Here is a 23901-nt window from a genome sequence, read left to right as displayed (position 1 = left end):
TTAATATAATCCTTCTAGGATTTAATAATATTATAGATGCGGCCTTTTAAAGGTGATTGAACGTTGAATTCTTCTGGAATTCATCAATTATTATAAACACAATAATTGATTAAACTCAATCTTTGAACAATAATTTGGAGATAGTTTAATATTAATCTTTAGTTCTACAAATATCACATCACAAACTATCTCCATAAATAACGGTCAAGAAAAATTATTCTTTGTGCAATCCTTCAGGATATGTTATTAGTATAGATGCAATTCTTCTAGGATTCATTAATATCATGATGAAATTCTTCTAATATTATAGATACAATATTTTAAGGTGTGAGAAATCCTTATTTTAAAATTTTAACTCTTCGGAAATTATAGATCACAAATAATCTTCGTAGTGATAAAAAAAATTTGTAGTTCTTCAGGAACTCAATCACAATCACCATTTTTTTATAGTTCTTCAGAAACTCAATTACATTTTGTAGTTCTTCAGGAATTATATATCAAACTCAATATTATCCTTCTAGGATATTTGATATGTTCTTCAAGAACTATATAACAAACTTAATACTATCTTTAATGGATATTTGTTAAGTTCTTCAGGAACTATATAACAAACACGTTGTTTTATAATCCTTTAGAGATTATTGATAATCTAATAAGATATAATATCAAAATTCAACACGGATGATGAGAAAGAAAAATAATAAAATAATAAACTAATATTACCTCTAACAGTTAGGGCTTTAATTTTTTTAAAGTTTGGTAGAGCTTCGTGCTGATAACGTGTTATGAAATTAACCAAAATAATATAGAGATGAAGGAGATATGAATGAGAGAAAGAGAAGAGAAAAAATAATATTGTATTATCATCTTTCAAGTAGGTCTCTTTACATTGCAAAGTGGTCTCTATTTATAGGACATTAGGAAGGTGGAAAATCATAACCTTACTATACCACTTAATAGAGAATATGAAGATGAAAGATAAGAATATATATGGACATCCACAATAATATTTATTCATAACAAAGAGGACGATATTTAAATAATTTTAAAGGTTGGATAAACTTTTTTATAGAAAAAAAAGATCGGATCAAGAAGAAGAAGAATAAGTCTCTTTATAGTGATTTATGTTTTGATGTAGTATAAACATTGATTCAAAGATCCATACTTGTATTCATTTTGCACAATGTCAAATGAAAATGTGTTTTTATCCAATTATTTCTTTTATCCTTATGTATTTATTGTTAAAAAAAATTTTTAGGACACAACTCTTTTAATTCGCCCAGGGCACCCAAATTCAAAGGACCGGCCCTGCGGCTCAACTATAAAAGGAGTTAGATCAACAAAACTAACGTGTATGAATTATTATATAATCTGGGTTTCAAATGAGAAAGATGAATACATTAGGAAGAGAATAGTGTTTCAAATGAAATGAGCAATATGAAGAAATGAGGAAGATGAATGTGCTTTGTTATGTGTTTCATCTCCTATGAAATATGCTTGTTGTCGCTGCAAAGTCTTTTATGAGTTTGTATTCCTAAAATGAGTGTTTGAGCTAAGTTTAGAGTGTATTTGTACGAGGTAATTGGAAATTTTAAAGGAATTTAAAATTTAAAACAATTCAAATAATTCAATTGAAATTCATTTATTTTTAAATTATTTTGTTTGGATGGAGTATTAAGATAATTCATTGTTAGATTTTTGGAAATATTTTTTATAAAATTTAAATTTTTTGGATCAAATTAAAAAATTAAAAAGTAGGGACTAATTTGCAATTTTTAAATATTTGAATGACCAAATTGTAAATTTTAAAAATTATTAAGGACTAATTTGCAATTTTCTGGGATCCATTTTGTAATTTTAGAAAATATGAGGACCAATTTGCAAAATTTGAAGAAATAATAGTAACAAATACATTCTATGGAGTATGAGAGGAATTTTAAATTCTTTGATTTTTAGTGTCATTTCAAAATGATTAAATTTAACTTAGATAAAATACTCCATAAATTTCCATCATTTTAACAATTCTTCATTTTTTTTTATCAAAACAATAAATTTTGTGTAACTAATTTTAAATTCCTTCAAAACATTACATTACCCCATTAAAATGGTTCATCTAAAAGATGAGCGCTTTTAAAAAACATTGTCATTTTTAGAGTGCTTTTGTAGAAAGTGTTGTTATAATTGATAATTTATTGTAGAATATAGAGAACACTTTTATTTATTTATTTATCAGAGAACTACTGGCGTCCAGACAGATATTACTTCAGAAGGTTCATACTTTAGAGAATGCAACTTATATATTGACCGAGTCAGTCACCAAGGACATGCTCAAACATTATTTGGACCTGTTACATGTTTCTCAATGTTAAGCATGAGGTGTACCTTCTCAATTTCTAGGACGAATCGTTATACAGGAAGTCTTCCACTACTACGAAAAAGACATTTAACAACGGTTGAAATATGTATATGATCATGCAGGTCCATGCATTGTTATGTAGCGTGTTATTGCTTATATAGTGCTTTCAATCACGGTGCCGTGACCGTTGTAGTAAACCGCAAAGCGTGCCCCATATAGTGCTTTCAATCACGGTGCTATGAATAAATGTCAATAGTATCTTACCAGTATCAACAATAGACCATTTTTAAATTGATATCAAAATGAACTGTACTAAGCACATAATTCCATTAAGTACATCAAAATATACGCAGAATAAATATTTAAGAATGGTAGAATAAATTTGAACAACTCAAGGTATGCAAATGATCTTTCCAACTTCAAAGAGAAGAGAAAGTGTATAGAATTAAAGAATCAATAATGAGCAAACTATGTGTGCATCTTTTGGTTTTTAAACTTCCAAGAGAAGAAGATGAAGAATCACAAGGAACAATATAAAAGTAGAATAACCATAACACGAAAACAACTTCATCCAAAGGAATCAAAATCAGTTCTCCTGCTCAAGCTACCAACAATGTTGAGAATGAGGATGTTGTTGTTGTAGAGGATACTGTGCTGCAAAACCATCTCCAGAATTAAGATGTTGTTGTTGTAGAGGTTGTTGTGCTGTAAAACCATCTTCCTAATCAAGATGAGGAAAGAATCCAGAGAGCTCTCAGGGTGAGAAGAAGAAGAAGAAGAATATTGAGAAGGCAGATGATTTTCTTCGACTCTGATGATGAGGATGAGGCATCCTATGATTGGTCAAACATAATCTCATCCAGAGGGTTTAAATTTTATTATTAAGGCCTTTTGTAATGAAAGTTTATGTAATAAAATTTTAATCTTTCTTCTTTACTTTAGGGCTTTATCACTCTCTTAAGATATCAACTTAAACTAACAACTTAAACTATCATTTTAAACTATAAACTAATATACTAACAAACAACTTGAACGATAATTATAATTGAAAATTCAACTGTTTGCAATAAACTTATTCGTAAGAAACCTTTTGTTAGTTGCATTCCTATCATGTTCATTGCATCTGCAATTTCAACATGAACAATGCAATTCAAACCTTAAATCCTAAACATATATAACATCTTAAACTATTACATTTCATAACAAATTAAACATTAAACATCTTAAAATTTATTATTCTTCTTTTTTGAATCTTCATACATAACCTTCAAATAGCTCAAACCTTCCAGCTCTAACTTCATAATGTTCTCATCTTCATTTCCCCATTTTTCTACCATATCGTCATCCCATATGAACAAATTATATGTTTCATCACTCCTCCAAATTGGACATCTTCAAAATAGTCTTCCTTTATTTTGTCCCTTCTTGCATTGGTACAAAACTATACGACCATCACAACCACAGAAATTTCCAGATTGAGATTTTACAGCGGAAGAAGACATAGAAATACCTTTGAATGAGTTTGTCTTCAAATGCGACATTGAAATGAAACTGAACAACAACAATGTCGAAAATATTTGACGTACCTCAAAGTAGAACACTTTGTAGATGTTGTTGTCTTCTTCCCGACGATGTTTATGGCGTTGATGTTAGGGTTGTTTCTTTTATCAGTGAAAAAATAGAAACTAAGTGTTTAATATATATATATATATATATATATATATATATATATATATATAGAATCACCAGTGTGTAACTACGATTTTACAAAAGTGCCGTAGAGATATCCCTATTATTTTTTATTGAAATATAAATAAAAAACGAAAAGACACACATTAACGTAAAAGAAATAAATTATATGAGGGAGCTGAGGTTCAAACACATGAAAGCGTGATTGTATCACCACACTTACAGAAGTAACCATAACTATATTCTTTAAATTTTTAATTAAAAAATAAAAATAATATGTTAGCGCTTGATTGTTAAATATGGCTCATATTGTTGAGATAATTATGGGTTGTTGAGACGATTAGGAGTTGTTGAAAGTATAACTCATATTGTTGAAATAATAATGAGTTGTGGAGATAACTATAGGTTGTTGAGAGTATAACTCATATTGTTGAGATAATGATTGGTAGAGATAGTAATTTGTTGAGGGAAACTAGGGATTAGGTTTTATATAAACTAAAACCTCATATTATATATATGGCTTTAACATTGTAATCTAATACAATTCATAAGACATAAGTAAAGGGAACTATAATCACTATATGGTCCCAGACGTAGGAAATTTGGCCAAGCTACGTGAACAAAGCTTTTGTGTATTTTTCTCTACTCTAATCTGTATTTATATATGTTTACGCTGAGTGTTTCTGCTGAGGATCTATATTAAAGTACTTTTTCTTGACATCCTTTTTAAATCTCAACATAAGTATCTTTGTCAAATCCAAAGACAAACTCTCAAATTCTCATTACATATCTCCTCTCAAGCTCAATCAAGTCCATCTCAATATCCGACAACTCCGTCTATGAATTCTCAAACTGTGATCGACTCCAACAACATGAAACGTGAGGTTCACAAGTTGGAATAGGGCTGAACAATCGGTTGGTTTGGGTAGATATCATGCTCAAAACTTAAATCCGATGTAAATTGCAGTTTCATTTTAAAGGCTTAATTCCGACCGATAAAATTTTGGTTTTTGGCAGATTCGATCAGATCGGTTTATTGGATAAATTGGGTGGATTTAATCGGTTTAATATTTATTAAATAAATCCATACAAATTATTTCTTATAAAGTTCAAGTAACATTTATTTTTAAATTTTAAAAAAATAATTAAAAATTTAAAATACCATTATATTTTCATTATTGAAATTTTTTATTATTACGTGACAGTATTTTCAATATCATTTGACATTAATTTGATCATTGTCATACTTTAAACCACAAAGTAAATAATAGTCAAAATTTTGTATTGCATTTTTTTTATATTCTTGTGAATAAACAATGTCATTACTAAATTATAAAAATGGTAATATCATAACAACGTTATTGAACTCCATTTTTAAAATGTATGAATATATAATAATAAAATAATTAAATATTAGTTGAGTTCGGTCGGGTTCAATTTCTAACGGATCTAAAATAATCATCTGAACCCGATCGAATCAACCATATATTTTTCAAATTAAGCAACTGAATCAACCCGACACCTGATACAATCAAATTCGTTTGCACAAAAATTACAATAAGTCAGTCGGTTTGAATCGGTCAGCTGAAATTTGTCTGCCCCTAAGTTGGAACATCAGCATCAAATGACACATCAAAGTCACTTTTACATGGATATGGATCCTCTCATTCCATTTCTCTCATGCCTCCATCATGCTCAAAATCCTAACCATTAATTCACTTAATTTATTTGTCTCTTATGACCATTACTTTATGGTGTAGATCTATCAACCATTGAATTAAAAAAGAAAAGAGGGCTGAACCATAAAAATTGGAGAGGATCCAAATCCCTCTTACATAGGATTGGATAAGCATCATCCATCACAGATCCGCACAACTCATTAAGGCCTGAACATCCCAAGTCCTGGTGATAAAGGTAGTCTAGAATATATACCCACCATAGAGGCACACTTGATCAAAGCCGTTTAGTTTTTTTATTACTGTTGGATAACAAGGATACATGATTTGCTGACAACTGTTCCTAAAATAGGTTAAACTAGGGGTGGAAAAACAAGCCGTGGCCCGCTGGGCCGGCCCGCGCACCGGTCAAAAAATGGCGGGTTGGGATTTTAAGCCCGCCGCTCGCCAAAGCCCGCCCCGCCAAAATCCGTCGCCCGCCAAAGCCCGCCCCTCCTCCAAAATTCTCTCTTTTTTTAGTTAATTCTAGTAACTCTAATTCTTGATGGTTTATGTTATATATTTATTTGTAAATATATTTAATATTTTTTTAAGTAAAATTTGTTAAAAAATTTGCTTTTATAAAAAAATTGTTTTAAAAAATAAGTGAAAAATTTAGTTAAAAGGTAAAAAAAACCTATTAATCTATTAAAAAAATAAAAAAATATAAATAAAAATAGGCGGGCAGCCCGCCGCCCGCACACCTACCATCTTGGCGGGACGAACATGATTTTTATGTCCATTTCACTTGGCGAACATGTTCGCCCCGCTCGTTTTTTGGCGGGTTTAAGGCGGAGCAGACGGCGGGCGGAACGGGCTACCTATTTTGCCACCCCTAGATTAAACCCTAAAGACCCACTACAAACTACTGGAGAAGAAGGCCTGTCACCAAATAATTTTATATAAATAAATTGAAAATCTAATGTATGAAAAAAGATATTTTAATAGCTAATCAAAATCCAAAATTAACAAAAGACTTTTTTTACTTGAGAGTACTTCAAGAAACACAAATTTCATGCTGTTATTGATAAGTTCAAAAGAAATTTTAAATTGTCACTGTATCACTCGTTTTCAAAGGTCAAATCCTTATGATTCGTAAAATAAAATGAAAACTTAGTTAAAAAATAATAAATTTAATGATTAGCAAGCTTTTTACTTACAAAAGATGCTAAAGAGACAATCAGAATGCATTGATCTATTTAAAAAAAACATTTAATAATAATTCAAATATTCTTTAATAACAAAATAATCTTAAGAATGGCTTTTAACAAGAACATAAGTACTAAAAACTATTCAATATATTTTTAGAAGAATCTAAACTTTAGACACTATAAAGATATTAAAATTTTGATTAATACATAGAAGGAAAAATATGGGCAAATTTCTCAAATTTATTTATCTTATAATTCTATTTTATTTCGTATTTATTGTTGCAAGAGAAGTTGGTGGTAAGTTATTTTTCATCCTTTCTTCAATTGTCCTTCTTCATTTCTTACATTTTAGTAACATGATTCTGTTATCTTTTCTTAACAGCGCTTGTTAACGAATGTGATGATGATGACGATTGTCCCAAAACATTACTTCTAGAATATTTTGTTATGAAGTGCATTAATTACAAATGTATTGTTGTTGACTCTGAAGATCCTTCCAAAACAAAATGACTCTGAAGAACTTGATGCAGGATTATGAATATATTATACTAGTGCCATGAATGTTTGATGAGATGTTATTTAATTATAATGTAAATACTAAATACAATTTGCAACATATATGCAATTTGTTATTATGGCTTTGTACTTTAATATATTTGTAATGAAAAAAAAAAAAAATACTAAAGACTATCACCTGGGCAAATTACCACCGGTTTCATAATTTTCTATCAAGAAAATATTTGACATAATAATTTTTATTTGAACTAGTTCTAAAACCGATTTCTCTCAAAACAAGTTATATCATAGTCATATTTTTTCTTTATCCAATCTTTTTTTTTTTTCCATAAAATTCATTCTATTTTCAAAGTGTATCCAAGTTCTAGCTAGACATTTTAACAAACTAATTTTTTTCAAAATAACTCCTAGATCAAAGGTATAATATTTTAAATAACAAGTACAAATTAATAAAATTCAACAGCTGCTCTTGTTTCTTGTTATCATGTTGACTCCAACCTTCCAACTTCTCACTTAGCATCATCCATTATAACTACATACTCTTAATGAATAAATTAAAAAAGATTTTACAGAACAAACATTATAAACATAACATATTCTGCATAACAGACAATAAACTGCTATATGCAATGTCTATATGTATATGTCTAACACAAATTTTATCTTGTGGATGATGCATTTCTACTAATGAGCATATCTATATGTCAAACACAAATTTTATCTCTTGGCAATTAAAATTGTTCATCAATGCTTGGCAATTAAATGATTTACATAGCATCAGATCGTAGTAGTTGAATAAACAATCACATGAAACTCTCATAACTTTTTGAAGGTATGGAAGCTCTCACCTTATGGGCCAGTTTGTTTCAGCTTTAAAAAAATGGATTTTTTCTTTGTATTTTTGAAAATAGATTTTCTAAAATCATTTTTCAAAATATTACAAATTTTTTTATATTCGTTTTTTCTAAAATGAAACACTTAATTTGACATCCTATAACATAAACATACATAATTGAAGACCGAAACTTAGTCAAAATCATAACTTTTTCAAAAAGTTGTATTTCAAAAATGATTTTTATGAAAATCTATTTGAAATAGCTTCAAAATTAAGTTATTTTTTGAAATTTTGATATCCAATTTTTTTCCCCATAAATAGATGAAATACCTAAAATCACATTTTAAGAATAACTATTCAAACAAAATTTTCATTTGAAGCTTTTATAAAAAGTTTCTTTGTAAAATTTTTTTTTTACAAAATTTGGTAACACTATAAAAATCATTTTTAAGAAAAGCCAAAACAAACGGGCCCATAATACTGAGAAAAAAAGACAACAAATGAGATCCAAAAATTAAAATAAATAAAATAAAGAGCATTGTAACTTGGCAATTGATATGTTCATATTGAGTGTGGCATCATAATTTCTATAACAGAATGAATGGGAGAAAATGATGAATCAGAAATTTTTTATTTAAAAATGAAAGAATGTATGAAATCTCCTTATGTAAACATTTAAAAATTCTGAACACTGGAAACTAAGTTTTTTATCCCTAACAAATGTTCATCGTTCGACATGTCACCATAAAATCTATCAACATCTGGAAATTCTGGATTACTGGGTAGGGAATCTGTATCATCTTGGAAAGGACCTGCTAACGTATCACCAAAAAATTCATTCACACTACCACTTATTACACTACAGCTTCTACCTGAACTCACAAAAGAGGAAGAAATCAGTTGAAACATTTTGTCGAACACGTAACTCACGAGTTGCAAAACGGTAGCAACGGCAAGTCGGCGACAATCCTCTGCCATTTTACACACCGCAAAGGAACCAGCAGTACAACAATCAACATCATGAAATGAAAGAATTGAAGAAAAAGAATCAAGAGATAGGTTGAGAGGCGTTTTATCGAAGATGGTTACGTAAAGAAACAGAGAAAAATTGAGAAAGGGATAGTGAAGAGCTTGGGCAGCTGCCCGACCTAGCCGGGCGCTGGCTCCGCCGCAGCCCCATGACCTCCAAGTGTATCATCACATTTTCTTTCTACCACAACATCTATATCATAATATTTGTATTATTTAAGTTGAAAATCATTTTTATTTTACTTAATATCTTAATATTGTTACAATTTTCCGCAAGTCTTTAGTTGGCGAAACCAATTTATGACTCTTTTCACACTCATAATGAGGTGTTTGGTCTTTAGTTGGCTAGTGATTAAGTCTTTAGTCTTATGTTAAGGTGTTCCTAGGTTAGAGTAACATTGATTATGGGTCGTCGTCCGGTTGTGAGGTGTTTGGGATGTTGTTAAATAGTACAATTATATGTTGTTTTCAAAATATTTTTTACCGAAGTTAACCTTACCCAACTTTAAATTGGATAGATAAACATTCACCCTCACTTGATATAATGCGAGCATTTATTACCTACCATTGATTAAGACGAAATCATGACTATCATATGGAACAATGGTTTTTCTTGATGACTTGATGTAGCTAGACTGGCCCGATCATGACCTTTGAATCATTTATCTAGGATTCTCAAACCAGATAATATCTCACTATTTGATTTGGAACCATTTATCTAGGATTCTCAAACCAGATAAAAAATTTAATTATAAAAGGTGGTAGAGTGGTTTATTCCTACGTTTTCTATCATCAGCCTCTTTCGATAATTCAATTGTTTTTCTTCCTTTCTTGTTAAACTTTATTGTTGTTCTAATGAAACCTTTATCTTCAACCACTTTCATTAGTTTCCATTATTTTCATACAACTAAGTTCAAATTTTTTTATGCTTCACAAGGCTTTAAATAATTTCTCTTTACAACTTAATGTGCACTCTACATTGTGTTTCAACTATTGTTATTGTGTCTTAATGTTTGTATTGAAATTTACATTGGTTTGACCACCCAATATTCATATGCCCTGAATTCAATCCATTATCTATATGCGAGTTATGAATGTACTTGAGGACACCCTATATATTTTGTGAGCCATCATACTTGTACCAATTCCAACTTTCTTGTAGCTAGGTTCTCTTTGAGATTGGAGTGTGGCACTTTTCATAGTTGGGAACCACATTTGAAACTAATTCATAGGGTGCTCCTTCTCCATACATGACTTCTTATTTCAAGAGGTGGAGTTTTGTCTTCATATAAAGGATTATTGTTAAGAACCTCACATAGAATATTATATGATCTGAAAAATGCTATCAGAGCTTACTAGCCTACTAGTCAGTTTTATAGGTTGAGTTAGGCCCAACCACATTTCTTAAAATGGTACCAGAACCTCGTTTAAGATCTGGTGGGTCACCTATTATCACGTTTCCGCTATCAGGCCACCAACCATATATTTCCACGCTCCAATTGTATAGTCACGCGCATGAGGGAATGTGTTAAGAGTTCCACATTGGACAATATATTACCTGAACATGTGCTTATAAGTAGAAGAAATCCTTACTCTACTAGCCGATTTTATAGGGTTGAGTTAGGTCCAATCACATTTCTTAATGACTAGGAATTAAGACTCATAAAGCATTTATCCATTATACCCTCTCAACTACATCCTAATTGCAGGGCCTATATACATCCATTCCAACTTCTGTAGGATTATACGGTAATTAATGGCCACTTTTATGTCTTCTTCAACATATTCTCCTTACTTTGAGAGATCGCTATATACATCCATTCCAACTTCTTTGGGATTATATGGTAATTCATGGCCACCTTTATGTCTTCTTCAACATCTTCTCCTTACTTTGAGAGATCGCTAACCTGAAGATCCTTAAGGTCTCACCTCCTTTAAACAATCTTAGAAGACAGTTAAATCTTTCATGAATTCTCTCAAAACCTTCAAGTACTAGTTTTTAAAATCAAAACCCTTACAAAGAAAGCTCAATGTGAGTCTTACAATAGTATCATGCTTGTAGTTGTTAAGGGGACCAATTTAATTATTTTTCTCAGGTTTAAGTTGTTATTTCCTAATTTCCTTCACATCTTGAAAATATTAAGAGAAAGATTATGGAGTGTGAAGAGTTATAACTAGGGTAAGTCCTTTAGTAACTCTAAGTTAATTGTTCCACTAGAAAAAAGTTGTTCCGTTAAAACAAAAATAGTGAATTCTTATCTACCCAACACAAAGTTTTGTCCCTTATTTTTATTCTTTCGAATAACATGAATCATTGGATATTTATCTTCTTCACTTGCGCAAATTTTTTTGGGGCTATGAATAACCTCACCAAAAAGTTGTATTCTTGCCGATGAATACAAATTATAGAGAAGAAAGTCCAAATAAACAATACATTCGTAAATTCAACATAAAAAAAAATTCAAAGAGTTAATTTCTAGTAAAACCTTCGAAGAATTTTCTTTCAATGACGAAGATAAAATTTATTTGAGAGCTTCTCACAAAAAAAGATGACTATGAGATTACAAAATTATCATATAAGCAATTATTTAGATTAAGCGCTAAGATAATCGAAGAAAATGATAAAATTAAATAGTGCAACCTAGATCTTAAAGACTAAATTGAGTCTTTTGAAAGTAGTAATGAAACATTGAAATATGAAATTGCTAACTTTATAAACCAAGATAATATTTATGAAACATGAGTCTCGATGAAAAAGGAAGTGAAAATTTTGCATGAAACCATAAGTAAATTTATTAAGGACAAAGAAAATGTTGAACTGATTCTATAAAATCAAAGGCATTGCTTGAATAAAAAGGGACTAGTGTTTAAATTCAGTAGATCACATAATAAATTATTAATAAGAAGAAACTGAATCATTTTGTCTACAAATGTTCTTATTTTGATAGATTTGGATACCTAGAGCCATTTTGTTTTGATAAATTAATAAGGTTTAAATGTAGTAACACTAGGCCTTATAGAACTACTAAAGCATCAGGACCAAAAAAAATTGGATACCAATGGACAAAATCTAATGTGTTTTTGCAGAATGCTTTGCAGCTTTAATGAAGATGTAGTGCGTACTAAATAAAGTTATGCAAGGAAAAACGTATACCCTCGAGTATACAGTAGTGCTTAACTCTACTAATGCTTGTGATCCAAGGATCTTCGCTGATGGTTTATATTAACGATCGTGATCAAAGCAAATGCAAATGTCCGTTGAGGATGGTTTGAACATTTATGATCTATTATGATCTACTAACCTCTTAGTAGGTTGAGAAGATAAGTTTGTAATAGATTCATCAATCTCATGTGTTACACCAGCTCTCATGTCCAACAATTCATATAGAAGGAAGCATGATAATATAGTACCATTCCCGCAATAAATAGAGGTTTTATCAAGATTACTTGATATTCAAGGTAGTACACTTTTAGAAGTTAAATAATCAAAATACTCTAATTAACCCTATAAATAAGTGCTTTATTATTTGCTCGTCATTTTAAAATTATGATTAAATAAAATGAATGAACTTCTAGCATTTTTCAAGAAAAGAATGCAAACAGAACAACTAAGGGTGCAAAATGCAGGGTGCCAAAGTCAAAATTCAACCCAATGCCCAAAAAGACTAAGGGCCTAATCGATTCGAAAATTTTAAAAATTCACATCTAATACACCATGTACAAAATAATCTATCAGATAGAAAACTTAATCGATTAGATAATTGAAAGACAGCGCAACGACTAGTTTCTGACGTTCACATACACGCATTTATTAACCTAATTGATTAGAAAGAGATTCTAATCGACTAGGCAGTTGTTATAAAAAGTATTTTCTCCTCTTCCTTCTCATCTAATTCTACCCAATCATATGTGCATTATCCTTTTGTTTTTAGAGCAAATTTCTTTCATCTCTTCATCATCATTACACTGGCACCATAAAGAGCACACACCACTGATTCCTCATCCTCATACCACTCTGAAACCTTCTTAACCCAAGAATAAGAAACAAACTTCAACCACTACTATGTTGATGGAGAAATTTTGGAGTCTCGCTATTTGGATGAGAAACTCCTCAAAGATTTCAACATTATCTAAGCTTTCACTGATGTCGTCTTGAGAAACTTCGTATTTGATGTACTCCAAGAAAGATTTTATACCTTAGCGAGATTGTTCTATGTCAACCTCTAATATACAAGTGGAATGCTTGGCTCTGAAGTCAAGAAGCATCCAATTTAGCTTACCCTTGAAGAATTCACACAAATATGCAATCTTCCCTGCAATAACTACGACTATGATGAAAGTGAGAAAGGTAACCATTTTAATTGTGATAATGCTGCTATTTCCGTTCTAATTGATCATACCTCTATCATTCTTATTCACTTCACCATTGTCATAATACGCACAAATATTCGAGTAATTCACTGTATGGTGAATCATGCTCATTTCCCAAGAAAGAACAACTCTAGCCACATAAACAAATATGACATGCATCTGATTTGATTTTTGGAAAATGAAGTTGAGAAAAATTTAACTGATGCACTAATTCATCATATAATGGATAACAAAAAGAAGAACACACCCTTACCATATAGCAAACTAATCACAAAAAATATTGTTGTACTATGGCTACGATTTAGAAGAGGAATAATTAGAGAGTAAATGCTTAAAAATAGGAAAGAGCACCCTAACTCAAATGAGGTTCAAAATTGAAAAATAGGGAAATTGTTTCACTACCTCCAAAAGCACCGCCAAGACCATGCAACAAGTAGAGAACACGACCTCCCTCTTTCTTCCTATTCCAACAATATCCTCAACAACGTCCTCCATAATCAACAAGAGATAATAATTAGAATGCATAGGAGAAAAAATTCATGGATTTGTTGCCTCACCAAGAAACTTGCAAAAACCAACTCATATATCTAATTGCATCTAGTGAGGAAGGTGAAGAGGCAAATATGTTACTTTCTTAGTTGTCTTAAATGTTTTACCCTTTCTGTTTCATTCTTATTTCTTGTGCTTTGCATGTTTTTAATTAATGAAAGTGTTTCCTTTCCTTAGTAATATCTTTGAGTATGTGCTTGCATATGTAAAATTTATTTTACCATATTTACCCATATTTTTTATAATGACAAAAAGGGAGAAGTATACTCTTAGAGAGAGTAGAGTTTACTCCCTACTCCTGTGAAGAGGAGTTTAACCACTCTAAAGTCTATCTACCGGCTTTTTCTTTTACACTTCTCTGAAAAATGATTCGTCGTCATAAAAAAGGGGGAAGAATGTGAACCTATGTGCTTGCAAGCATAATCAAAAAGTGATCATATGTGATAAAGCTTCTGGATAGCAGGATTCAATAAGAAACTTCTTAACTTTGATGATGGCATGGTTTTGATGATGACAACACTTAAAGTGGTATTGATGCAGACCACACTTAAAGTTAATCAATTACTCAAATTAGCTCAATTGACCAAAGACGCACAAAGTGGTGGATCCATCTATCCTTTAGAGAGAAAGTGTGAAAGCTAGTATGACCGTGTATGTTAGAGTGATTAATATATTGTAAAGAGACAATGGAGTTTCTGGAAGTATTATAGCTAAATTACACACACACACACACACACAAAAAAACATAAAGAAGCCTCTCACCTTTTATTTAAAACAACCAAAAAAAGTTTTTGGAGCCTAGCTAGTTGATTAGGAGTCTTCCCGGTTAATTAAGAAAAGTTTTTGAAGTTGTGTAATCAATTAGATTTATAGACTAATCGATTCGATGTTTCATTATCGATTCTATAATGGAATGTGATAGTCTTTTAATGATTGGTACCAACTATCTATCAAAACCTTCCATTTTAGCAAGCTATAATCGATTATTTGCACTGCCAACTAAAGAACTTCTCTATCATTTCAAATCATCCAGAAAATGTCAAAACTTCACTTTTCCTTTCTCTCATAATCTCTCTAATTCATTTATACTTTTCTCACATGTTTTAGCCATAGTTCTCTGAGAGAATTTTTTTAGTTTAGTGAAGAATTTCTTCCGGGTGAGGGCTTTATTGTAAATTTACCAGGAGTAATTTTTTCTCGAGTAAATCATTCCTCCCTAGGAATTTATGATTTTTGTTGGGAGTTAAATCATTGTAAAATCTATTTGTTTGTCTTTGGAGATTAGAATAAATATGTGTTCAATTCTTGAGCGCTGCCATTGAAGAAAAGCTTTCTTTTGGGTTCGTGAATAATAACTATTGAAATATGTTCAAAACAGTCTTGAGTTCATCCCATTCAAAATCTATCTTGGTTTGAGATCACCCTGATAAATATATCACTTTGGTTCTTGGTCAGCCCGTATAAAACCTCCATTCGATTCAAAGTATAGACAACTCAAAACTCCATCTTGGTTCAAGATCAACTTGAGCAAAATCTCCATTTGGCTTAGAGACTAACCGCTCGACACATTGTTCATTATTTGATTTGGAGACTAACCGTTTCAAGCCTTAGTTCGTTGTTTGGTTGGAAGTTAGCCTAAGACTTCATTTTCTTGTATAAGGGGGTTCGTGGGCTTAACTTTCTAAAATCTCTTAAGAAAATAGTGGATATTCTCAATATCAGTTCTTTGAGAGAAGAGTAGGTCACTTCTTTAGACTAAACCTTTATAAATTTATGGTGTCGTTCTCTCTTCCCTTATCTATTTTATTTTTCATTAAATTTCTTTACTTAAAATTTCCGCTGCTTATTCAAACACTATTGGTAAAATGTTTTCAAACTCTAATTTCTTAAATGATTTTGTTTTAAATTAGCGATTTTCAAACCTGCACAATCCACCCCTTCCTCTTGTGTATGGAGTCACATGTTTAACATGTTTTTTGTGCAAGAGTGCTTTACACTATCAAACATTAAGTGGTATCTTAATAGAGGCAATTCAAAATACATGATCAAAGATAAGACTTTGCTCTCCTCTTTAACTCCCAAAAAATGAAGCTTTGTATCCTATTGTGACAACAACAAAGGGAAAATCATTCTTAATGGTACCATTGGTAAGTTCCTCAATTCAATTATTAGGGAGGGTCTTTAGTAGATGGCTTAAAGAGTAGTTCACTAAGCATTAGTCAATTATGTGACAAAGATAAAAGTGCAACCTTTAATTATTATGGATGCAGGGTTATCAAATCTAAACCTCATCAAACCATTTTTACTAGCCAGAGAAATGAAAACACCTGCACCACAAATCTAAACAACATTCCTTCAAATGATGTTTGTCTTCTACATAACGAGGATGCATCTTGGTTGTGGCATAAGAGAATAACCCATATCCACATGGACCACTTAAACAAGTTGGTACACAAGGACTTAGTGATTGGCTTGACAAATGTAGGTTTAGAAAAAATTGAGATATGTGATGACAGCCAAAAGTGTAAACAAACAAGGGTCTCTTTTAAAGGTAAAAATGTAGTTTCTGCAAATCGACCCTTAAAACCTTTACACATGAATTTTTTGGCCCATCCAAAACCAAATTTTGTGGATGAAATATATATAACCTTGTAATTATGAATGATTACTCTCGCTATACATGGAAAATATTTCTAACTCAGGAAAAGAAACGTGTTTGGTGCCTTTCAAAAACTTTTTCCATGGTTATCTAGAACGAACAATAATTAAGGATTACATTGATTTGAAGTGATCATGGTGGTGAATTCTATAATGAGGAATCTGAAAAGTTTTATGTTCAGAATGGAATACAACATAACTTTTCCATTCCAAAAACTCCCCAACAAAATGGGGGTAGCATAAAGGAAGAATAGACCCCTAGAAGAGCTATCAAGGACGATGTTAATGAGTCTAACCTTCCTAAATATTTTTTTTTTTGGCCAGCGGTGTAAGAATTGCTTGCTATGTATTGAATCATATATTGATAGGACCAATTCTAAAGTTGATGTCCTGTGAGTTTTATAAGGAAGGAAGCCAAATATTGATCGTTTACAAGTATTTAGATGCAAATGCTTTGTCCTTAACAACAAAAAGTATAATCTTGGTAAATTTGACACAAAAGCTAATAAATGAATATTTCAAGGATATTCCACTACTAGAAAAGCTTTCAGAACTTTTAATTAAAAGATCCTGGAAATTGAAGAATTAGTTCATGTTACTTTTGAAAAGTTTAACCCCTTGATTATAGAGGTAGTAGTTGTTGATTATGCAGGTATATATCTTGGAGAAAACTTCTCTGGAAGATGATGATCAAGATAAAAAGATCAAGGTCAAGGTCAAGAGGGAGATCAAATTCTAAATGAAAAAATTCAACTTAAAGAAGCAAACTTAGAAAATCAAGATCTACCCAAAGAATGAAGGACTGATAAGCACCATCCAATTCAGAATGTTAATAGAGATATTTCAAAGAAAGTTACAACTCAACACTCCCTTAGAAAGGTAAGTAACTACATAGATTTTGTTTCCTTAATTGAGTCAAAGGATGTTAATGAGACCCTCATCGAAGAACATTGGTCTCTTGCTATGCAAGAAGGGCTAAATCAATATGAAAGTGTAATACGGTGGGAGAACTGACTTTTTGAAATGTTGCGGATAGCAAGAGTCGCCACCGACTTTTATTTTATCCAATTGGAAAGGCTAAAAGAACAAGAAAGACCTTTTTAAAAGACTTGAGTTCGGGGGGTAGATTATACAAAGGGAAGGTGTAAGCATCCTTTGTATCCATGGTTATCCATGGGCTCTTAATTGCTTAGCTCACTTTTTTGTTTGAATTGTTTGAAAAAGTGTCGTGTGTGATTAGAAAATATTTGAATAAGGACTTTAACTTGTAAATAAGTGTAGCCTTTTCGAAAGTAATTTGAAAAGAGGTGTGAAAAGCATTTTGAAACTTTGATTTGATTGTGAGCAAGCAGTTAAGAGCCACCTACCCTAAGTTTGTCTTTCTTGTTCTTTAAGTCTTTCGTTTGAAAGGGTTATCCATACCATAAGGAAGGTAGGTAGTCCTTTCATTGGATTTATCGGGTCATCGAGGGTAATCATTCGCCATAAAACTGTCCCTACCATAAAGAGGGTAGGTAGTCTTTAGGGAAGAATATAATAGTCATTTTAGGCAACATGTAAAGACTCCTTAGCATTCGAAGGAGTGATCATCATTTATCGAGGCAACGTCGAGGGACAAGATCATATTTATCGTAGGCAACTCGAAGGGACTATGATCTTTATATCGAGGGACTATGACGATTTTATCGAGGGCAACATGCTAAGGAGTCCCTACGCTCGAAGGGACTTAACTATTTCGATCAAAAGGCAGCATAAGAGAGATTACCCTAAAGGTGAGTGTGTGTCACAATCAAGTGATTCAATTCAATTATATTTATCTTGTATAAATTATTCTAATTCAATTCAGGGGTTGCACTCCCTAATTACTAACCACGCAATAAATAATCGTGCGGAAATTAAAATGCAGAAAGTAAAACTTACGCTATTACAGTTTTATGGGTGGGGGATTTTACAATAAACACCTGTGGGGGTTTTGCGGAAAATAAAGACGGAAATTAGAGAAACTATAATTAATTATTATACTTAAATATCTTGAATCGTCGTCGAATCTTCGATCAATCCTGAAAATCAAGAATAAAAAGAAGAAAGAAAAAAAGTTAGTGTATGGAGGATCTATTTATCATATTCTCGATTAATCATTTAAATCCTAATTAAAATAATTGGTTTTGAAAATTATGTAAAGAAACGATTAATTTTGAGGTTCAAAAACAATTAAGGGCTAATTTACAAAAAAAAGTCAGATTTTCGATTAAATATAGTAATTTTCAATATATGACTTTATTGTTTAATAACATGATTTTTTTAGAAAAGAAAAACAATAATTAATAATTAATAAAACAAAATAGTTTTTAAAAAAATAAGAAATATGTAATTAAATATAAAAAATTTAGAAGAACTTAGCTCTGGATCCTGTGTGGCAATGTTCTGAGGCTCCATGGTGAGCAAGCATCTTCTGGTCCTTCAGATCTGGACTGATGAAGATCAGGGGTGGATATTAGAGGGCGTATGGTGAGGGATGGCTGGTAGAGAGCGCTGGATCAGTGTACAAACGAATTGAAAAATAAAATTGTACAACCTGGGGATCAAACACGGGTTTCTTTGGCAACCAGCACGTTCACGATTCACCACCTGAACCACGCTTAACAAGTGATCATAAACCAAAAAGAAAATATAATAATCAAAAATTCGTTGGTTAATGGAATTTGAGAGAACGAAGTGACGTGGATCCCACTAACGCCTGCACATCCAATCAAAATTGGGGAGAGGGAATGGAATAGTTGACTGGCCAATAGAATGAGGGAAGAGAAGTCAGTAGTGTTGACCAGCGAATGAGGGTTAGCCACGCACGGCCAACCCTTCAACGAGTATTGTTCATCGTCTTCTCCCAGGTCACCTGCGGATTTAACTTGGGAATTTGTTGCGGATTTTCTTGCAAAAAATCCTTCGAACATTAAAACCTGCAAAAATCAATGTCAACAAGAACAAGCATAGTCCAGATCTATGTAAAATCATCCCCTGAATTCATTGGTGATGTCCGTTTGGCCTAAAAACGCTTGCAACAATTAATTCGATCGTGTATACCTCTTATGCCCTAACCATGGTACTTAGTGATTCCGGCTTCAAACCTTGCATGTAATGGTTCAAAACTCTTCTAAAGCATGCCATAAACTCAAATGGATGGCTAGTTCAAATGGAAATAATCATACATACGTAAAACAAAAAGTGTAAAGAATGAATGCATATGAACACCATGAGACTAAGGTTTTATGCGTTCAAGGAACCGTGCTTTGACACTTACTTGCCTTTTGATGCCTCCTGGGATCACTGGAATGGTTGGTTTGATCTTTTGGTGGGTGCAGCAATGAAAACGAAAGCTTTGTTTTTTATGTGATTTTTGGAACTTTGAAATATGCTTGAGAGGCTAGGGTTTTGTCGTCTCTCATGTTGGATTACTTGTGTATATATAGGAAATCAAATTATGTTTAAGAAACAAAGAAAGAATCAAATGGAATCATGGTAAAAATTTGATTTGATTCTTTGATTCAAATCTTTCTATTTTGATCCTCCATCTATTTTCCAAACTTTTTTCACGTGTTATGGCTTTGCTAGATGGAATAGGTCCAGATTCAATGAATGGTATCCTTCACTTTATTTGATTTTATTTTATCTTGATTTTATTTGATTTAAGTTGAATTTAAAGGAATAAACCCAAAATAAATATAATAAAAATCATAAAATAATTTTCAAATGACCTTTGGGCCTTGAATGATCTTAAAATCACATGGATAACCTAAAATTCATGGCCCATTACTTGAAAATACAAGATTCTTCATTTAGGGTTTTATGCTCTCCTTCAAACTTCTCCAACTTCTGACAGTCATAATTTTTATCCTATGAAGGTGTTATAGAACTTTTTAGAAATATCAAGATGTCCTCTATAAGCTACTTTGGAAGATTTTTTGCATTTGGAGATTTTATCTTGAAGATATGGCTCCTGACAAAAAACTGCTTTTTTGCGAGCTTCTAGAAGGACCTGTAATGTTTTGGCTCATATCTCTGAAATGAAGCATTTTTGGCCTGGGCTTTAGAGAGACAAAGTTGTATAGAATTCAATTTCCTTCAAATTAGGCTTTGGTTGGGAAATTTATGATGTTCCATGTGAAAGTTATGGCTGTTCAAAGTTGGGTTGACTTTTCTCCTTAAAACCCTAATTTAGGAACTTTTCTCTTTGATGATTTTTTGAGCTTTTCTTGATGAATCATGATCAACCTTTGATCAAATGATTAATATGACTTTAAAATATTGATGTCGACCAAAAATCAGGAGTTTTGACTATAATTTGACCATAGTTGATTTTTAGATCAAAACAGTCGACTATTGATCAATTGGGCAATCTTGTGAATCAAAGCTTGAAATATAGTGGGCAAATTTTGGGGTATGACAGAAAGAAACAACATTTTGGAACTTGTTTCCAAAGCTTCAGTTAATCAAGTGATTGGAACCTGCTGGGTCTTTTTCCTTTAACTTGGTGAGGATAGAAACATTTTGAGAAATAAAGCGGTACATGTGGCAAAAGGATATGATCAATGGTAAGACATCGATTTTGATGAAACCTATAGTCATGTAGCTTGATTAGAAACCATAAGTATGCTTCTATCTTTTTATTGCATCTTGGATTTATTACTCTTACATCTAAGAGGAAGTGCTTGTTGATCAACCTCCAAGTTTTTTAAACTTTTCCTTTTGTGATCATGTATTTAAATTGAAAAAGTCTATATACATCCTGAAACAAGCTCTCAGAGCTTCGTATGATCGTCTGAGAAAGTTCATATTAAAAAAATAATGTTCAAGGTGTAAAGGTTTACAAAACCCTTTTTATCAAAAATTTGAGCATGACATATTATTATTACAAATTTATGTAGATGATATCATCTTTGGTGCTACAAGTGAACCATTGTGTAAGGAATTTTATGATATGATGTAGAATGAGTTCGAGATGTCAATGATGGGGGAGCTTTGATACATCCTCAAAATTTAAATTCACCAATATAAGAAATACATATCCATTAATCAAGCAAAGTACTACAAGTAGTTACTCAAGAGATTCAAGATGGACAAAGCAAAAGCTATCTTTTCTATAATGACTACCTCTTGTAACTTAGGTAAAGACGAGGGGAAAAGCCAGTTGAAGAAAGTAGGTAATGAGGTATGATTTGATCTCTCCTTTATCTCATTGCATCTTGTCTTGATATCACGTTTATTGTATGTCTTTGTAACCATTTTTAAGCATCCCTGAAAAAATCACTTCGCTCCGTACGAAAACCGAATATGAGATATCTTATTGGCACACCACTAATGAGCTTAAGGTAGCCCAAAGGGACTAATTGTGTCTAAGGTGGGTACTTTGACTCTAATTTTCTGGGTGCAGACTAGATCGGAAAAGTAAACAACTACAAATGATACATTTTATGACAAAGCTTTCACCTCAAGCAACAGAAAACTGAGGTATAAACCCTGAGCGAGCCACGTTTTATATATTTTTTAAAATATACCATCTATTCACTCGGTTGATATGCATAACCAAGAGGAAAACTAACTAAGGGACTCTTACTTCAAATCTCAACAACTGTAGTTTATATTTATATTTCTTTTATAATGACGTCATTCTTTTTTTTATTTAAATATTAAGTCATCTATTATTTTGGCTAGACTACCAACTGAATGGAAATATTACCCAACTTTATCTATAAAATAATTCATTTATTCAATTTTTTCCTAACTTAATTCATCTGATGCTGCTCCAAACTCGTTAACATCATTCTCTATGATGGATTGCAAGACACAAAAATCTATTAAGGTTTCACATTTAGTTAGAAAATCTTTCAAGGTTGTGTGTTGTTTTTGTTATTATTGTTGTTGTTGTTGCTGCTGCTACATCCATGCATTGAAGAAATAAATTTTACTAACCTTGAACAAAATATATTTTTGCTCTTGCAATTAGTCTCACAAAATGACGTTGTTATTGTTGATTCTACCTCTTGCAATCCATTGTTATATTTTGGAATAATTTCTCAATGTTGTCATCCAAGGAGAAAATTCAATGATTTAATTCTTTTCATGACTGACAACATTGAGAAACCTATTCTTAATCATACTAAGAAGATATTGCAACCCAAAAAGATAATGGTGGATGATAAGAAGCTGTTGGTGATATTCTTGCAATTCATCATTGTTTAGGTCTGCAAAAGATGTATTCCCTCAGGTGAGCTGACAACCGAGGAGAAAATTCCTTATTATATTTTATTTATTATTTATATACTAATCAATTCACAAGAAACAACACTCAAGACATTTCCAACACATCAATTCACAAGAAACATTAGTTATATATCAGCATAAAACCCTCACCAGCTAATCAAAATGTAAATGCTACAACTTTATATCTTGGATGCTATGTTATGAAATACAAATATTGATAATGAAAGCATTTGGATTGAAAATAGTGAAACTTAAATAAACGTGAATATAATCTCTAGGATGGATTGTAAGAGCAGAAAAAAGTATTAGTTCAAAATTAATATTCCTTACATAATCTCTTCACTTGTAACCAATAAATTATTTTCTTTATCTAACCTTTGTTAATTTTATACCAAAAACAAATGCAAGCAAACCATTGGGAATATATTGAACTTGGGTGTGCAACAAAACTTTGCATTTGATCTCATCAAGGTTCAAAATAATAATCATGAAGAAGATTTAGAATTTGTCAATAAATTTGTATTTGTAGATTGAAACAAAAATAATGTAAAATTAAGAAAAATATATATTTTAATAAATCAAGGAATATTAAAGAAGCTATATGAAGTCTCATTAGATAGAAGAAATTAATTCTCAGATGAAGTGATGTATCAATGATGAATTTAGTAATGGATCTTGAAACTTCAAGGTTGTTAAAGAGACGAAGTGGAAAAGTCCGTCTAATATTATATTTGAGTGAGTTGTGTATTGTAAAAGTATAAGAGTATCTTCTAA

General features: G+C 31.5%; 1 long non-coding RNA gene across 1 annotated transcript; it reads left to right on the top strand.

The window, feature by feature from the left end:
• The first annotated feature begins 7040 nt into the window (after window positions 1-7040).
• Window positions 7041-7663, top strand: LOC131629944 (uncharacterized). The gene is made up of 2 exons (XR_009292161.1): window positions 7041-7208; window positions 7294-7663. It is a non-coding gene; the product is annotated as an uncharacterized LOC131629944 (long non-coding RNA).
• Window positions 7664-23901: the final 16238 nt, after the last annotated feature.

Source organism: Vicia villosa, unplaced genomic scaffold (genome assembly GCF_029867415.1).
Source record: "Vicia villosa cultivar HV-30 ecotype Madison, WI unplaced genomic scaffold, Vvil1.0 ctg.000622F_1_1, whole genome shotgun sequence".
NCBI classification, from domain to species: Eukaryota; Viridiplantae; Streptophyta; class Magnoliopsida; order Fabales; family Fabaceae; genus Vicia; species Vicia villosa.
This window is presented reverse-complemented; position numbering and strand designations above follow the sequence as displayed.